The following is a 15076-nucleotide window of genomic DNA, read 5'->3' on the forward strand; positions in this document are numbered from 1 at the left end:
ATGATTTATAAATTCTCATGTCCCAGACAATTAAAATTCATCCTTTCTTGTATCTTCCAGAAAAATCATCTCACCTGCTGAGAGGACAGAATAAGTGAAATATTTAATCAACTTCAGTACTGGTTTCAGGAAAGTAACCTTACAGAAGTTATGTAGCTCCAGTCTGATTCCTTAAGAATATAAATATTTTAAATTATCAACTCTCCTTAGAACAAATCTACTGATTTAAAAAAATAATACCTGAATAACTCAATTTTGAGTACATAATTTTACCAGGTTTTAATTAACTAAAATCTTCACATTTTCTTGTTGCTACTGTTCTCTGTATGTGTAGGGTACATCCTTAATAAATTTGTTTACTACAAGTCTACAACCACTTTTACAGGAAACAGACTAATGAAAGGGGAAAAACACTGACACCAGCCCATGCCCTTCCTCAGGGAAGTGGGTGTGAGTCTAACAGCAGTGCAGATCTGGTCCTGGGCCAGCAGTTTACTGAATTTCAAGTGTCAATATTGCAAATAGTTTTTATGAGAAATAAAAGATTTTAAATAATTTAAGGAGTCATAGCCACTCTAGCATTGATACTGCCAGCCTTCTAGGTGCTAAAACACAGAATCCAAAGACTGGACTCAGTCTTTGGCACGTTACCTCATTTTGGGGATTTGGAATTAAGTTCCAGCATTGCATATAGCATAATATTAAATCACACAGAATGCACTATAAGCAATCCTCCACTGGCTCAATCTACTAAAATGATTTATGCAGAGAAAGTTTTAACTGTACAGCAGGGAGACTGCCGCACATTTGCACCTTCACAAAGAACCCTTGTCAAGCAAGTCACTGGTATAAATGCCATTTGGGCAGGTTTAGACCAGTGTGAGATTTAGGGGTTTGAAATAAACCCACCTTCTTTCAATGTGAAAGGACAACCAACATATTATATGAAAAGTATGCTGTTTCTTATTCACAAACATATAAATACATTTTATGGTAGTCACCTAACAAAAAAAACCCCTGCCAGCATTAAATAACAGACCTGCCATAATGCAACCTGTTGTTACTCCTTGGAGTGATTAAAATATTACTTCACCATGCTGGAGTGTCTCTCCTCTCTCTCACACCAGCAAACCCTTTCTTCCTCTGCATTTGTTATACATTCTCATTTATATTATCTCTCTAGCTGTCCATCCTTATATTGGAATCTGCTTCCAACGGGCACTTTTCCTTCTTGACCATTCACTGAGCACTGCAGTTGGTGGTACCACGGACAAATATTAAATGAACCTCTCTGAAAAGAGACAGGTGTAAGAGGGAATTCTATTGTATAAAACAACCATTCCCACGGAAGAGAGCTGAGGTACTTACCTGAACTAGTTTTTATTCAAAAGACTATTCAAAATATTGAAACTCTCTGTACATCGTTTGCTTGTATGGAGGCACGTACAGTACAATTTTAGGGGCCTCATCCTGACCACCTTTCAGAAGCACAAGCTTCTGTTGGTATTTTAACAGGAAATGTGACTTGTGTAACTGTTTTGGGGAGTTTAATCAGTGCTTTTAAAAATAAGTCAACACCAGAAAAGGGAGTTGGGTTGTGATTCCTACTTTAAAAGCTGGTTATGGAGTAAGGGCAAGATTCTTAGCAAAACTGCATTTCATCTTGCAAAGGGAACAATGCACGAATGAAAAATGGGCACTACAGGCTGACAGTATCTCTAGAGCACTTGCTTTCTGCCCTGCTGTAAATTTCAGTAACCTTGCAGCATGAAGCAACTTTGAAATTAGAAGCTGTAAGAAAAGACTTTCTATATTATTCGTGTTAGTGCTTGCAAGTTTAGCTTCTCTGAGGATCTCCATCTAGTTTTATAAAATTTGTCAGAAAAATTATTTCCAAGAAGCTTCATTGAAGTGGTAAAATAATTCCACAATTAAAAACCTCATGAAAAAATTAAAAAAACAAAACAAAACAAAACATGAGTTGTATTCAGGTACATCTGTGAAAAGGGTATACACGATTTGCTGCAAAGCTCCACTCAAACCCCCTCCAATCCTGTACCCTTTTGCCCTCAGCATCCACCTTCTCCCCTGTTGAAATCAAGAATGCAGAGTGGATATTGAAATTAACTAGTACAGTAAGTGAACTGCAGAATTAGTGCCAGTCTAGCAAATTAAACAAGGGAATAACCTAAATTTTTTTCCATTTTTCCTTTTTTTTTTTTATTTCCAACAAATTAGAGGGCTCCAGTAGATTTTATCAAATACTGAGCTTGCCACTCTCTTTCTCAAACTGTATAAATGCCTTGAACTCCCAAAAGAACATCACCATTCCTTAGCCCCATGTAGTTCTCTTTCATTTACCCACTTCCACAGCACCATTTTCAAAGACTTATTTTAGCCAAAGGGAACAAAAGTGGAAATCCTGAAAGGAGATCTGCAGATTTTTCCAGAATTTTTACTCTGCCCCCTCCACCAACTGTCCACAAGACCTCAACTCCCCCACTGGGATATCCTTTATGAATGACTCCTGAGGCACTTAAAGATTAAAACAAAGGACGAGCCTCACAAGTCTGCAATGCTGGCCACAATAGTTTAGTCACCCTCTCTGAACACAAAAGAGAAGCCCAGCCTCACCTTTGAAGTTATAAGCCTTAGTCAAATTCCAGAAAACAACGGGCAGACATGACAATATATTATATAATTTATTTTGTGAACCACACAGAGACACACACATACTATGTGATCTGACCGGACTCAAGTGCAAAACAGAGGTATCACCTACCAGGTTGAAAGAGTTTTCTTTAAAAAGTAGTACTAAACCAACCAAACAAAATTTACAAGTAACCTCATGGAACAACACTAAACATTTAGAAAAATAAGGAAAATGTCTCTTTAATGCATAAGCCATTCAAAATTGGGCCCCAAGTGTTGTGCGAGGCGCACTACAATAGAGCGCCTGCAGGCTGCTTCAGAACTGCACAGGCACTGAATGCAAAAAAGAACCACAGTGTTTCCACGGTGGCATCAGTTCCAATTCAAGCACAATAATAGGGCAGAGCACAGTATTCTGCACTTGCATCACAAAAGGAAGAGACCAGCAATCTCAAATTTTGTGTACAATCCCTAAAACAAATGCTAAAAACCCACAAGAAAAAACCCACAACCCTATTTTACATGAGGTTTCCCTCACACAAATTACAAACATCTACTTTATATATGCAACTCATTAATTCATTGTAAACCTTCCTTCCTTATAATAATAATTTTCTTTGCTTTCTAATAACCCATAATTTCCAACCACTCCCATGGTACAATTTAACCTAAATAAATCTGTTCAGGTATGCTCCTGTCATCAGTTATTTTGCAGAGCACTAAATTCTAACTATGTATTATGGGGTGGGTTTTCTGCATAGATATAATATTAGTGATAAAAATAATAGGCCAGTTACAGTGATAAATTTCTTTTGGTGAACTGAAAGCTTCACCTACAGCTCCTTCTCCTGGAACAATACCATATGCTGTGCCAGTAACTCAGCCTGTAGTGGTATCTTTAGAAGAGGCCATCACCGGTACCTGCTCTGTTTTGGTGATGCAGACACACAGAGTATGTCACCCCAAAGTATTCTGCTCATGTAAAAGGAGAAGATTTAGAAAGATGACGGATCTGACCATGTATTGAGCTGATCCTAAAATAGCTTGCTAAGTCATAAAAATGCAAATCCTGCCAAGCTGGCGAGACTAATAAATAATAGAACATTTTTACCAAGTCTAAGCTAAGCTAGACAGAAGCAAGTAAGGCTTGTTGGGTTTGGGGGCTTTTTGTTGTCTGTAGAAAAGCTCATCTTCGTGAAAGAAGGGTCAGAGATGATTTTAAAGAAGGAAGCAAGGAGACCACTGGAAACAGGAGTCCATGAAGACAGCTAATGAGATAAAGCCTGATGAAAGCCTCTGATCATCAATCTGCAAAGAATCCAGTATCTTGTTTTGCAACACCCATTAAGAAAAAATATTTCAGTGGCATGATACCTGAGTGCAATGGATTAGCCCATGGAATACTATCTTGCTATAGCCATACATGTGTTCGTGTGGGTTTTAAAGCTAAAAAAAGAGCATCTTAACTGTTTAGTCTGAGGTCTTAGGTTAAATAGGGTGTAGACTTCCACTCAGTAACACCTCTGTTGAGCTCTCTAGATCTTAGATGCATTAGAACATGTCTCTCAAGAAAATTACAGTGTTTAAATCAAGACTTCAAGTGACAGAGAACCTACTGGGGCAAGATGTTCCAATGGTTAATTACACTATGTTCATTATGGTACATAGGGCAAAACTACTCTGCTCAGGAGACATATAAAAGTCACTAGAGGACAACAACCTAATCTGCTAGCTCCAATTTACTTTGTGAAAGAAATTCAGGCTAAAAAGACAAGGCATACACACTCTTTCTTAAAGCAGGAGGTGGCATACTATATTCCACAAAGAGCATAACCTCCTCTTATCTCTGTAATTATGGCCAACAGGTCTATCTCTGTTTAAAATACATACCCATTCTTATGTAACTCAATGTGAAGGTTTGAGTTTGAAAAGAATCTAGAGCACATAATTTCAGGATGGATGAGGCAAGCAAGAAGACACAAACGTTTTTCATTTGAAAATACTGGATAGCACACAAAATAATAATCTAATAACTTAATGCAATGCAAGTCCTTAGGAGCTGAAACAGAGCAGCTTTATGGTAACATGAACTGTTTAGGACAAGAGGAGATTAATATTTTATCCCAACTGAATTTCATGTGGAATTTTGATAAGAATGTAATTTCCCAAGCTGACTCACAAGCCAGGCCTACAAGGAGGTGTAACACCCCTTCTGTACGTGAGGCAGCCTCAATTCTATGGTTATCACACATGTCAAAGGGTTTAGTTTCATATATCGTTCAGAGTCAGTGCTCCAGCTGCACACTGAAACACTATTCTTAGCACTGTTTATAAGCAGAGTACCATTCAATTTTGTCTTGAGCATCATCTAAATACTTTGCACAGGACATTCCTCCTAAGGGACGTCCCAGATAACTATGCTCATCTTCTAAAATCTGGCAAGATTACAGGAGAACAGCATGTAGGATATATTACAGAAAAAAAACTTCATCTGGCTGGGTAAAACATCTATTCAGACTTTTCCATCTCTAGTTTATACACATGGCGTGTGCATTGACAGTAAAATTTGTCAAGCCAGCTGCATTGTATTTGTAATATAAATAGGCCCATCCTGAAAATTTGAGACAAAAATATATTTCAATATATTTGAATCTGAAATAACCTTCTTCAAACAAAAATGAATACTTATACAGAACAAGTGAAGTGATCCTCTCATATCAATAATTTTCAAATAACGTTTTTACTTCTTCTGAAGCTTGTTTTTAATGGAAATCCCCTTTTCTGTCACAGGTGTACATGGGTTATTAGAAATGATTATGAAAAATACATTTTTATTTTACTTCTCTGTAATCATGATGTGTGTTTCTTGATGGAAGAACCAAGAATTTTTAATATTATGATTACAAATTAATATTTAACCTAATAGAGTACTGCAATTTCTGAATTCTAAAGCTTTTTTTCCTCATTAAAAAAAACATTTACAGTGATGTAGTGCATATTTTAGGACATTCAGCACAAACAAAAAATCACTGCAGTAACATGCTGCAAAGCACTGTACTAGCATCAAATCACTCCAGTGGATCAATATCATTCAAAGAATTTTTCAGAGGAAAACCTCACAAGGATCATGTAACTGCAATCTTCATCCTGCGTATCTGTCAGATAGCCCACAGCTCTTTGCATCGGTTTCTTCTTATCCTCTTTTCACTGTTAATGCTTCCAGATCATTAATCTCCCGTTGATGTTCTCTTGGTGTGACCACTCTGGGGCCCCTGGTGCCTCCTCAGCTCCCTGCAAACTACCATAACCCCAAACAAACCAGCCTCCAACAGCTCAAGACCAGCACAGCTCCACTGACCAAGCAGAGGCAAGGGTAAGAAAGAGTGTGTGGCTTTTGAACACATTTCTCAGTCTAATGAGGATTCTGACAGAGCAGGATGAATAAGTATGATGGTTTCCTCTAAAGGTGACATCTTAAGTGAGCTGCTTGCCATTATGCTACAGGACTGGCACCTCACAGCCCACAGCATGAGTGAGCAGATCAGATGAAATACCATCTGGGATACCAAGCGAAAAGCTCATCCCACATAACTGTACCCCTTGTGAGATGGTGACTTGCTGTGTGCTCACAGCTGATCTGGAGGAATTCGTAATGCCATGGGAACTGTCAATGCACCGATGCTGAACTGCAACCCACTGACTAGTGACATGAAGAGGATGGATATACAAGCTTTATGTTGGGGAACTACCCTGATACACTTGTACCAGTGTTAACATCTACTCTCCTGAATGGTAGGTTATACTCAAGGAAAACCACACCAAACAACCCCATAAGAACACCCCACATACGGGATGCCATCCAGTAAGCGGCAAAGCTCACCCAACACAGACATCGTGTGCTACTTTTGAAAGAGTATACTCTTTATAGTCTCTCTAGATAGAGAATATATATAGTATTCTTTACACTTAAAGTATATTTTACCTGTTCAGTTTTTCACAAAGGTCTAGAATTTAACAGGCTAATTTCTTGGTTGGGCAAATAGATTTTCAGAAGAGTGCTGATAGCCTCAGAAAACAGGCTATCATGTATTTGGAATTCCTCATGTATATGTTTTTCCACACAGAAAAACAAAGTCATCTTGTATTCTAGATTCAGTCAAGGTTTCCAAGTATCCAGAAAATTCATCCCAGGAAATGCCAGACACATTCAGTTACATTTTTGTCCCCGTGGTTTGAATATCTGCAGCAAATTCAGCATACCTGCAGCACACAACATTCCTGTATGCAATCAGCTCATCAGTAGTGATTCATGTTTAAAATCCTAAACATATAACAAAGTTTTATTCTAAGAGGTAACTAGGCCATCCTTGATCATGGGATAAATGATCCTGCTCAGCAACTTTTTCAAAGATGAGATGTGTGAACAATATGTCACTTTGAAAGGCTACACACAAAAATTATGTTCACACTACTGTATTTTGCACAGTTAACAGTATTACGATTAATTTCTTCTCTGTAAATTGATGTTTGCTGTCCACAACACATCCTTATGTGGAAATGTAAAGAATGTAATAGAGTTTGTTACAAATGTAACGAATTAATAGAGTTACTTGAAGATAAACCTGAAAGCCAATAGCAAAACACTACCGGTCAAGTACCTGAGAATAACTTATCCTGAGTGTGAAGCAAACTGAAGCATCAGCATGCTGGGATAAGAAATGTGCTACCACTGCATGGACAGGCTGTGCTTTGGGCCAGACACACAAACCATGTCAGCATGGACGGTACTGACATCTTCTGATGGACTAATAAAGTCCGTCTGATTTTCAGAAACCTGCCTTCATGTTGCAGAAAACATCCACTGGATTTACTGGGCCCAGAGAAGTGATGCTGCAAATTCCTTTGGATGTTGTGTGAGGACCTCAGTCAGAAATATGCACGGTAAAGCCAGAATTCAGCCTTGGAGTGGATCTCAAATAAAAGGAAATACCCTTGTGATAGACATCAGAAAGCAGAACGCAAACTTGCCTCATGCATTGGAGATACATAACAGAAATAAAATCTTACCACCTGATAATGATATAACCTGCAATACTTCCTATCAATCCTAGACACAATATATTCTTGTATATCTCATAAATCATAGTGAGCACGATGGCAATAGATAATTTTGCAAGTTGCTGATCTTCTGTTGAGGATAGAATATTAAATAAAAGCTATGTATTAAAATCTATTTTTAAAAGTATTTTCCACTCTTTTTGGTAGGTCCTTTTTTTTCCACCAGAAATTAATTATTACTTGTCCTTCTTCCCCCCACATATCCAGTGACATAATGAAAGGGAAGCTATAGTGCTAATCAATAATTTATGAGTTCTGCATGAACTACAATTTAAAGTAAATTTTATTTCATTCTATCAAATTTTACATAGTCCTTTGACATGTATAAGCTAGTAAACTACCTTCCATATAATACATTGCAGAGTTACCAATTTAATGAACTGAAAGGATGGCTCAAAAAAACCCCAAACCCAAGATTTGGGGAGATAATACAATTTACTAATTCAGAATATAAAATATTAAAACTATTATTAGAATCATTACCTTCTTAGCAACATAGAGGTGTCACATCAATTTTGAATTAGATGTCCATGTTGAACAAGAAACCAAAATAAACTGTACCATTTTAATATGCTTAGTTATACCTGTATAATTTTCAAACTTTAAAAAAAGCCACAAACCAGATATCTCTACAGGAAAAAAAATAAAAACAAAATAAAAAACCCCATGGCTCAGACCCAGCCATCAGACATAAATTCAAAGAATCAAAAAACATGCATTTGAATTGCTGCTTTACAAGTGGCCAGTAAGGCACTTTGTGAAAATTACTGGTTTTCAAATGATATTTAAGTCTCACTTAGAGAGGAAAAACTCTTTCAAAGAATAATAGATTTTTTTTATTCTATCTTCAATGGTCAGATTTCCATAATATGAACTGCTTGATAGTCACTTTCCCTTTAAATTATTTTTTAACCATACAGGCAGTCACATCTGATTTCTGATTCTCCTTACCTTACTTTTCCTTTCAATTACTTCAGTTCTTAATACGAACAATAAGAGTGCTCATTGCATGTCCTCTGTGGGACTCCTGGAACTTAGATACTCAATAGACAGGTGCATAGATAAGGATTCAAAGTCTTTGTTCCACTGTCCAGACAGAATATGTTTAATCTTTTTTCTACCTTTTCTATGCCATTTAAACTTTAACCTAGTAGTAACTTTTACTGCCTTGATTCACAATTCAAAGGTATAAAGATGAAAAGTCCTTGCCTTGGAACGTAGCTTGAAAACTTCATTCTTAGTCTGTATTTCTTTTGAACTTCTTCTTGTGGTTTTTGTCTTTATTTTTCCAGGGTGCCAACTTTACAGTATAGGACTTTCCAAACCTAACAGCAGGGCTACTTGGAAGGAAGAAAAGTAGAGCAAATTCACCCAGAATCAGCTCACCTTAATGGAAAATATTTAAATTACTGACCAGGGTTGACTAGAGGATAGTCAGTCCATTCCCCCCCATCTTTTTAAACATGCCACTAGTGACAGACTCTTGCACATAATCATAAACATACACATTAGCCCATCAAGAATGGGACAAAGAGTCTCATAAAAGTAAACGAAAAACCAAACTCTGTACAGCACAAAACACCTCACATTTAATTGTGCAGAGATAATAATTTACAGTCACAATCACAATACATAAGTAATGCATCTGGGCATCTAAAAGAAGAAACCCTTTACAGTAGCTCAGATGGGTGTTAAAAGAACATTTGTTTCAGAACAGGTAAATATACAAATATCTGGAAAATTCAAGTATCTTCCAGGAGCGTGAAAGGTGATGCTGTCGTTTGTGACACTGATTCAGTCACCACTCAGTGACCAAGCTGGCTCAGTAATGCACCAAGCTGCTCAGTGAGGTGCCAGAGGCAGGGGCACACACCCCCTACTCCGAAGGGACAAGCCACCAACAGAAGGGCTAGACACCAACCAGCTCAGTTTGCCAGAGGTCACCTGTGAGAGCCCATCTCCCTACTTCAAATTTCATATGGGAGCTATCCTAATAAACAAGAGGTTTCTCTGATTCTTAAAATCTCCTCTCTCTTAGTTTAGAGAGTTAAAAACAGCAAAGCTGGAAAGAGTGTATAATGCCCATTATCTGAACTGCTTTTCCAAGCCGATAGCTGGGAGAGCTTTTGTAGCTCCTTTAGACCTTCTAACATGACTGTCACTCAGCTATGAAAAGCAGCACTGCCTGCCCACTGCTAAGGAAAAAACCCAGCAAGGCCAGGAGGATGCTCTGCATCTCTCCCAGCATCGCTCCCTGGAGCCCAATTACCATATCCTGCAGTCAGGAGGGTGAGGAGCCAGCTGTATGTCTGGGCAGGGGGCATGTTCAGTGACCACGCAGGAATAAAACCAGCTTTGTGGAGGTAAAGCTGAGTGGTCTCATGTTCCTTGGAGTAAGGCAACGTCTAGAAATGGCGATCCAAGTTGGCTGTGGAATTTTTCAGGGCTCTACAACATTTTCAAAGACTGAAGTGGATCATTTTCATCCCCACAACACAAACAGCATTCGTGTATTTGCTTATTATAAAAGGTTTTAATAAGTGCAAAGCAAAAAGATAGTTGTGTCCACTTAGCATCCTTTAATCAATTACTGTACTTTCATATCAGGAAATGACATCCTATCCCCCTTCCTTAAGGAACTATCACTAAATCTAAAAACTACACATTGTGAAAACTAGTCCAATTATTGCTTAGCATCTTATTAAAACTACTACTTTGCAAAAACCCCTGAAAGTTAGTAAGTTGTTTCAAGAAAACATCCATTACTTATAGATGTTAGCACATCATTCAAACTACTTCAGAGTTACTAGAGCACTGTTCTTCCCTGAAGTTTTCTTTACCAATTATAGAGAGATCAAATGAATGCCCCCTTCAACAAGGTGAAAGCCATCAAAAAGGCAGGATTACAGCATGCAGACTGTGAGGTAGCAATGTGATTACCAATATAAATCCTGAAGCTATAAAAAAGCATTTAAAGTAATTATGTAAAGGATATGCCCTCACACTCTACCATTTAAAACCCATTTAACTCATTATTTAAATTTACTAACAGATGTAAACTCTTTTGAAACACAAAACTGATGTCCATCACTGCATTCTCCATGCCTTGAAAGAAATTTTGATTTTAATTTATAGAGCCATACAAACTTCTGAAGTGCTTCATTCACCATTCAGTCTAAATTTATAACCAGGCAATTAAAAAAATTAAAGGGCATACATATACTGTACTTATCAACTTCTTTAATTAAAAAAAAGCCATTGGTAAAGATCCTCCCTTGCTTAAGCATGTGGGATTTGGAGAAGCACCACAGAGAACTAATAGCAGCTCTGGAGAAGTCAGAGGGACTATCCTAGTTACCTCAAAAATCCAACTTAGAACAATTTAGAGTATGAGTTAACTCTGCCTTCAGCAAGGGGAGCTAAGTCAAAAGTTATAGAGGAAAGGCATGAAAAAATGCCAGGAAAAAAAACCCTGACAATTGAGAAATTACCCAAAAAATGAGATGGGGAAAAAAAGGAGGGGTAAAGACCTGACTGCGACCTATAAATTAAACTGCCATTGTTTTCCTATGAAACCTTGTCAACAATTTTTATATATTTTTCTTTTCATTTGTAACTTTCAGCTTGAGTTCTTCACTATTCAAACTAAAATACAGTCCATACAGGCTGTACAAAAAGATGAGGTTTGAACATTTCTCTTTTAGAGTTATATGATTACCTAAGAAACATGGCAGTTTATACAAGCATACTGAATGAATTCTGCAAAATACCCACAGAGACACTTTCAATGCTCTAGGATATCTATAAGGAAGGCCTGACAGGTTTTAAGTTCAGTTATCTATTTGATTCATAACTGAAAATTTTTAAAGTATGTTAAGGCTATTCTTCCCTGGTTTTCCTGCTTGATTTACAGGTGATACAGTTTCAAATTTAAGACTTTAACAAATACTTCTGTCTCAATTATTACCCAAAGATGTGCTTAGATATGTTATCCACAGATACAAGTCAAAGAAATCCACAGAATTCAGATTTTTGAATCACTTATTCCCTTTGGTATACTCAGTCTTCATTTTTGTTATGCTCATGCTGGCACCAATTCTTTAATTTTCCAGCTTTCACACTCTGCTCCAGACCCCTTCAGATTCTAATATAAAAGCTAAAGAACTGTCTGTGACAAATAAATCTTATAGGAATTCTTTACTTCATAAAGAAATTATGAAAGAATTAAACCTATTTTAAACCTCATTGGATTAAAAAAAAAACAACTTGGTTACAGGGAAAAAAGAAAAAAAAAGAATTAAAAAAACCCTCCATGAAGTCAGTTTCCATGCAATTTATGATTCCTCCTCCTCCATTCTCTTGTAAGCAGAGAAAATCTGCATGTTTTCTCTGTGTTATGAGTCACTCAAGTAACACAGTCACTTCCAAGGTAATTCTGAAAAGTGTAGAAATTTCAAAGTGTATACATACAGTACATTGAAACAAGCCAATCCTAAAAGTATTAATATTCATTTGTATTTAGAGCCAGATTTGTCTATCCTTTTTTTTAAATAAATGTGGTTCTATTTGGTAGTCTTGAGACAGTGGGAATCACTGTGCTGGAATCAAAAGGTACAGCATCTTTGAGCTAACAAGAAGTTAAATATGTTTCAGTGCAAGCATTCAACAGATTTTTAAAAAAATGCTTCCTTTACCCTTCTTACAAAAGGAAGGGGAAAGTCCTAATTCCATATATTTCCACTCATATTCATCCAAATACCAGACACTAATTATATCCCAGGCACAAGCATGGTGCCTTGAATACAGAGCAAGTCTAAAGCAGCAGTCAATAGATCGATTATTTAGTAAAGCAGGATACAGATACAGGCACCCCACAGTTGACAAAACTGTCACCAGTGATATTGATTCTGTAGATTGCTTCCAACAGGTTCATGTTCAATCTGGCTTCACCTAAGACTTTCCATAGTTTTTGTTGCTACAGGCAATAAACTCACAAAACATCCCAGTTGGACCGAGAAAAACAGCTATGTCCTGTACTCTTAATTCACAGACAGATATTTAGCCTTTTAAAATCTATCCTCAGAGGTATCACAGAATCGCAGCTACCCCGTAAATTTACAACTGTGTTTTCTTGGCATTGTGTTAGCACACAGGGCAAAAGTGTTGCTCAGGGCTTCAGGTGTTCAACACCAGTGCACACAAAAAAAAAGACTTTCTCCCAGCTGAAAGTAACCAGTGAGACAGCCAGACAGCAACCAACTTAGTTTCTAAATCAATTTCTTCAAAAACACCTTCACAAAACCTAGAGGATATAAAAGAAATGAAAACCATATCTTAACCTCAAGCTGATTTGCAATCTCTCCACATGCAGCAGAATGCTCTGGGTAGTTTTGACAGCTCTTTCAAGGACAATCATCAACATTTACCAGTGTGCTGAAACTATGTTAAAAAAAAAAGAGATGCCGTTACAGAGGATCATGAAGTTATCTAAAAGAGATTGCAAATATAGTACTGTTAACCTGGTTAAATTGAGCGAGAATTGTACACAGAGACACTTCAATCTCCTCAGGAGTCACTGACCTGTAAAATTGCAGCGCTTGAAACGGTACCTTCTGGTGTCCTCTTTCCTTTGGTGATGTATACATCAAAACCAGTTAAAATTCTGCTGGCTTTAAAATATTAGCTAGACATAACATACCACAATCCATGAAATGTAAACTGTGGGAAAGCAAACAAAAAGAGATACATATTGCCTTTTTGTGTCCCCCAAGCATCTCCCACTGCCTACTGACTCCTGAAACAGGCAGAACCTTTGGTCTGAATGTGTAACTCATTACACATGTATATATTCTTATGTCCTCAGTGAATGCTGAAACCAGGTGAAAGTGTTTTGCCATCAGCTGTGGCCACTCTTCCTTATCAAAGATTACTTGCCTGGTTGACAAGACAAAAGTGTAACCAACAGACTGAAGTGAGCCCTCATCCTCATCTGCTGGAGTGTTGCATGTTTGTGATCTCAGCCAGCAAGACTGACTTAGGGAGCAACCTCATACACAGTCACTTCTGCCACAGGGGGGGAACTTCCCTCAACCAAAACACAGCACTCACCTGCAGGGTTCCCTAGGGGTGAGGGTTTTTAGCAAGTAGTTTCAGCTGTATTTCCTGAGTCATGAAAACTGCGGCCCTGGGAGGAACAGTTCTCTGCTCCATGCTATGGTTGGGTGTAACCCGAGTAACAGTTACTGCAAATGTATTGAACAGAGGAAGGAAAGGAAAAAGTCAAAGGCAAAGGACACCCTTGCCTTGGGCAGCTTCTGATGGGTGGCATTCAAATAAAGCATATGGAAAATTGTAGAACAGTTGGGCAGAGGTTATAAACTGATGTCTGAAATTAAATTTCTCCACTACTACAAAATGATAGTCCCAAAGAACCCTATTGATTGCCTTTTCTGAACCTAATGGTAGAAGGCAGCAACTTTTATTCTCTCGGTTAACGTGATCAATGTGTTTAATGCTTCTTAAAGTTTATGAATTGTAGCTGCTCTTGGAGCAATGCCAGACTGGTCAGTGTGGGTGAGCTGGAAGGGCTGGAGACAGTCAGTTTGCTAAGATTTTTACTTTTTCACAGACTAGTTTAAATAATTATATAGCTCAGCAAGGTTTTAAGATGAAAGTTTTGATATATCTGAAGCAAGAGAAAAATAAACAGCACTTAGTCCCAGTTCTGGACTGTTCCTGAAAGGCTTCTAGTGGCATTCAGATAGAACTGGGCATCTCTATTCCTAATTTGTTTTTACAGGAAGGACTAGAGAGCATTATCAGGACTTAGATGCCCTTTCAAAATGACTGCTCTGTGTCAGTGTCTTCTGAACCCCTTGAATGACATTGCAGGTTCAGAAAGTACCCGTAATGGCCCCTCCTCTCTAACGTAGCACTTACAGAATCTGTGCTGACACAAAATTTCTCTTTCTACATGGAATAATTTGTTGGGCTCAATGTCCTTGTGTAAGGTTGAATATGACTGAAGCTCAGTGCCACCTAGGCCCCAATAGACTCTACTGGGTGTTGGACTAGGTTCATAAAAAAAAAAGCAAACCAAAAAGCCCTCCTCAAGCCCTGTAATTTCCCTATCTGAAACTCATTAACTTAACCTGTGTTAAAAAGAAGGAAAAAGGAAAAGCAACATGAATTCAACAGGAATGCCTCAAATCATTTTTGGGTGCCCTTTGCCACAGACATTACTTTCAATCTTAGTGCTGCATACAGAAAGCATTTGTGCCATACTTCAGGCTATATTGGTGGCTAT

This window comes from Pipra filicauda, unplaced genomic scaffold (genome assembly GCF_003945595.2).
Source record: "Pipra filicauda isolate LSUMZ 115617 unplaced genomic scaffold, ASM394559v2 scaffold46_size3722508_pilon, whole genome shotgun sequence".
Lineage (NCBI taxonomy): Eukaryota > Metazoa > Chordata > Aves > Passeriformes > Pipridae > Pipra > Pipra filicauda.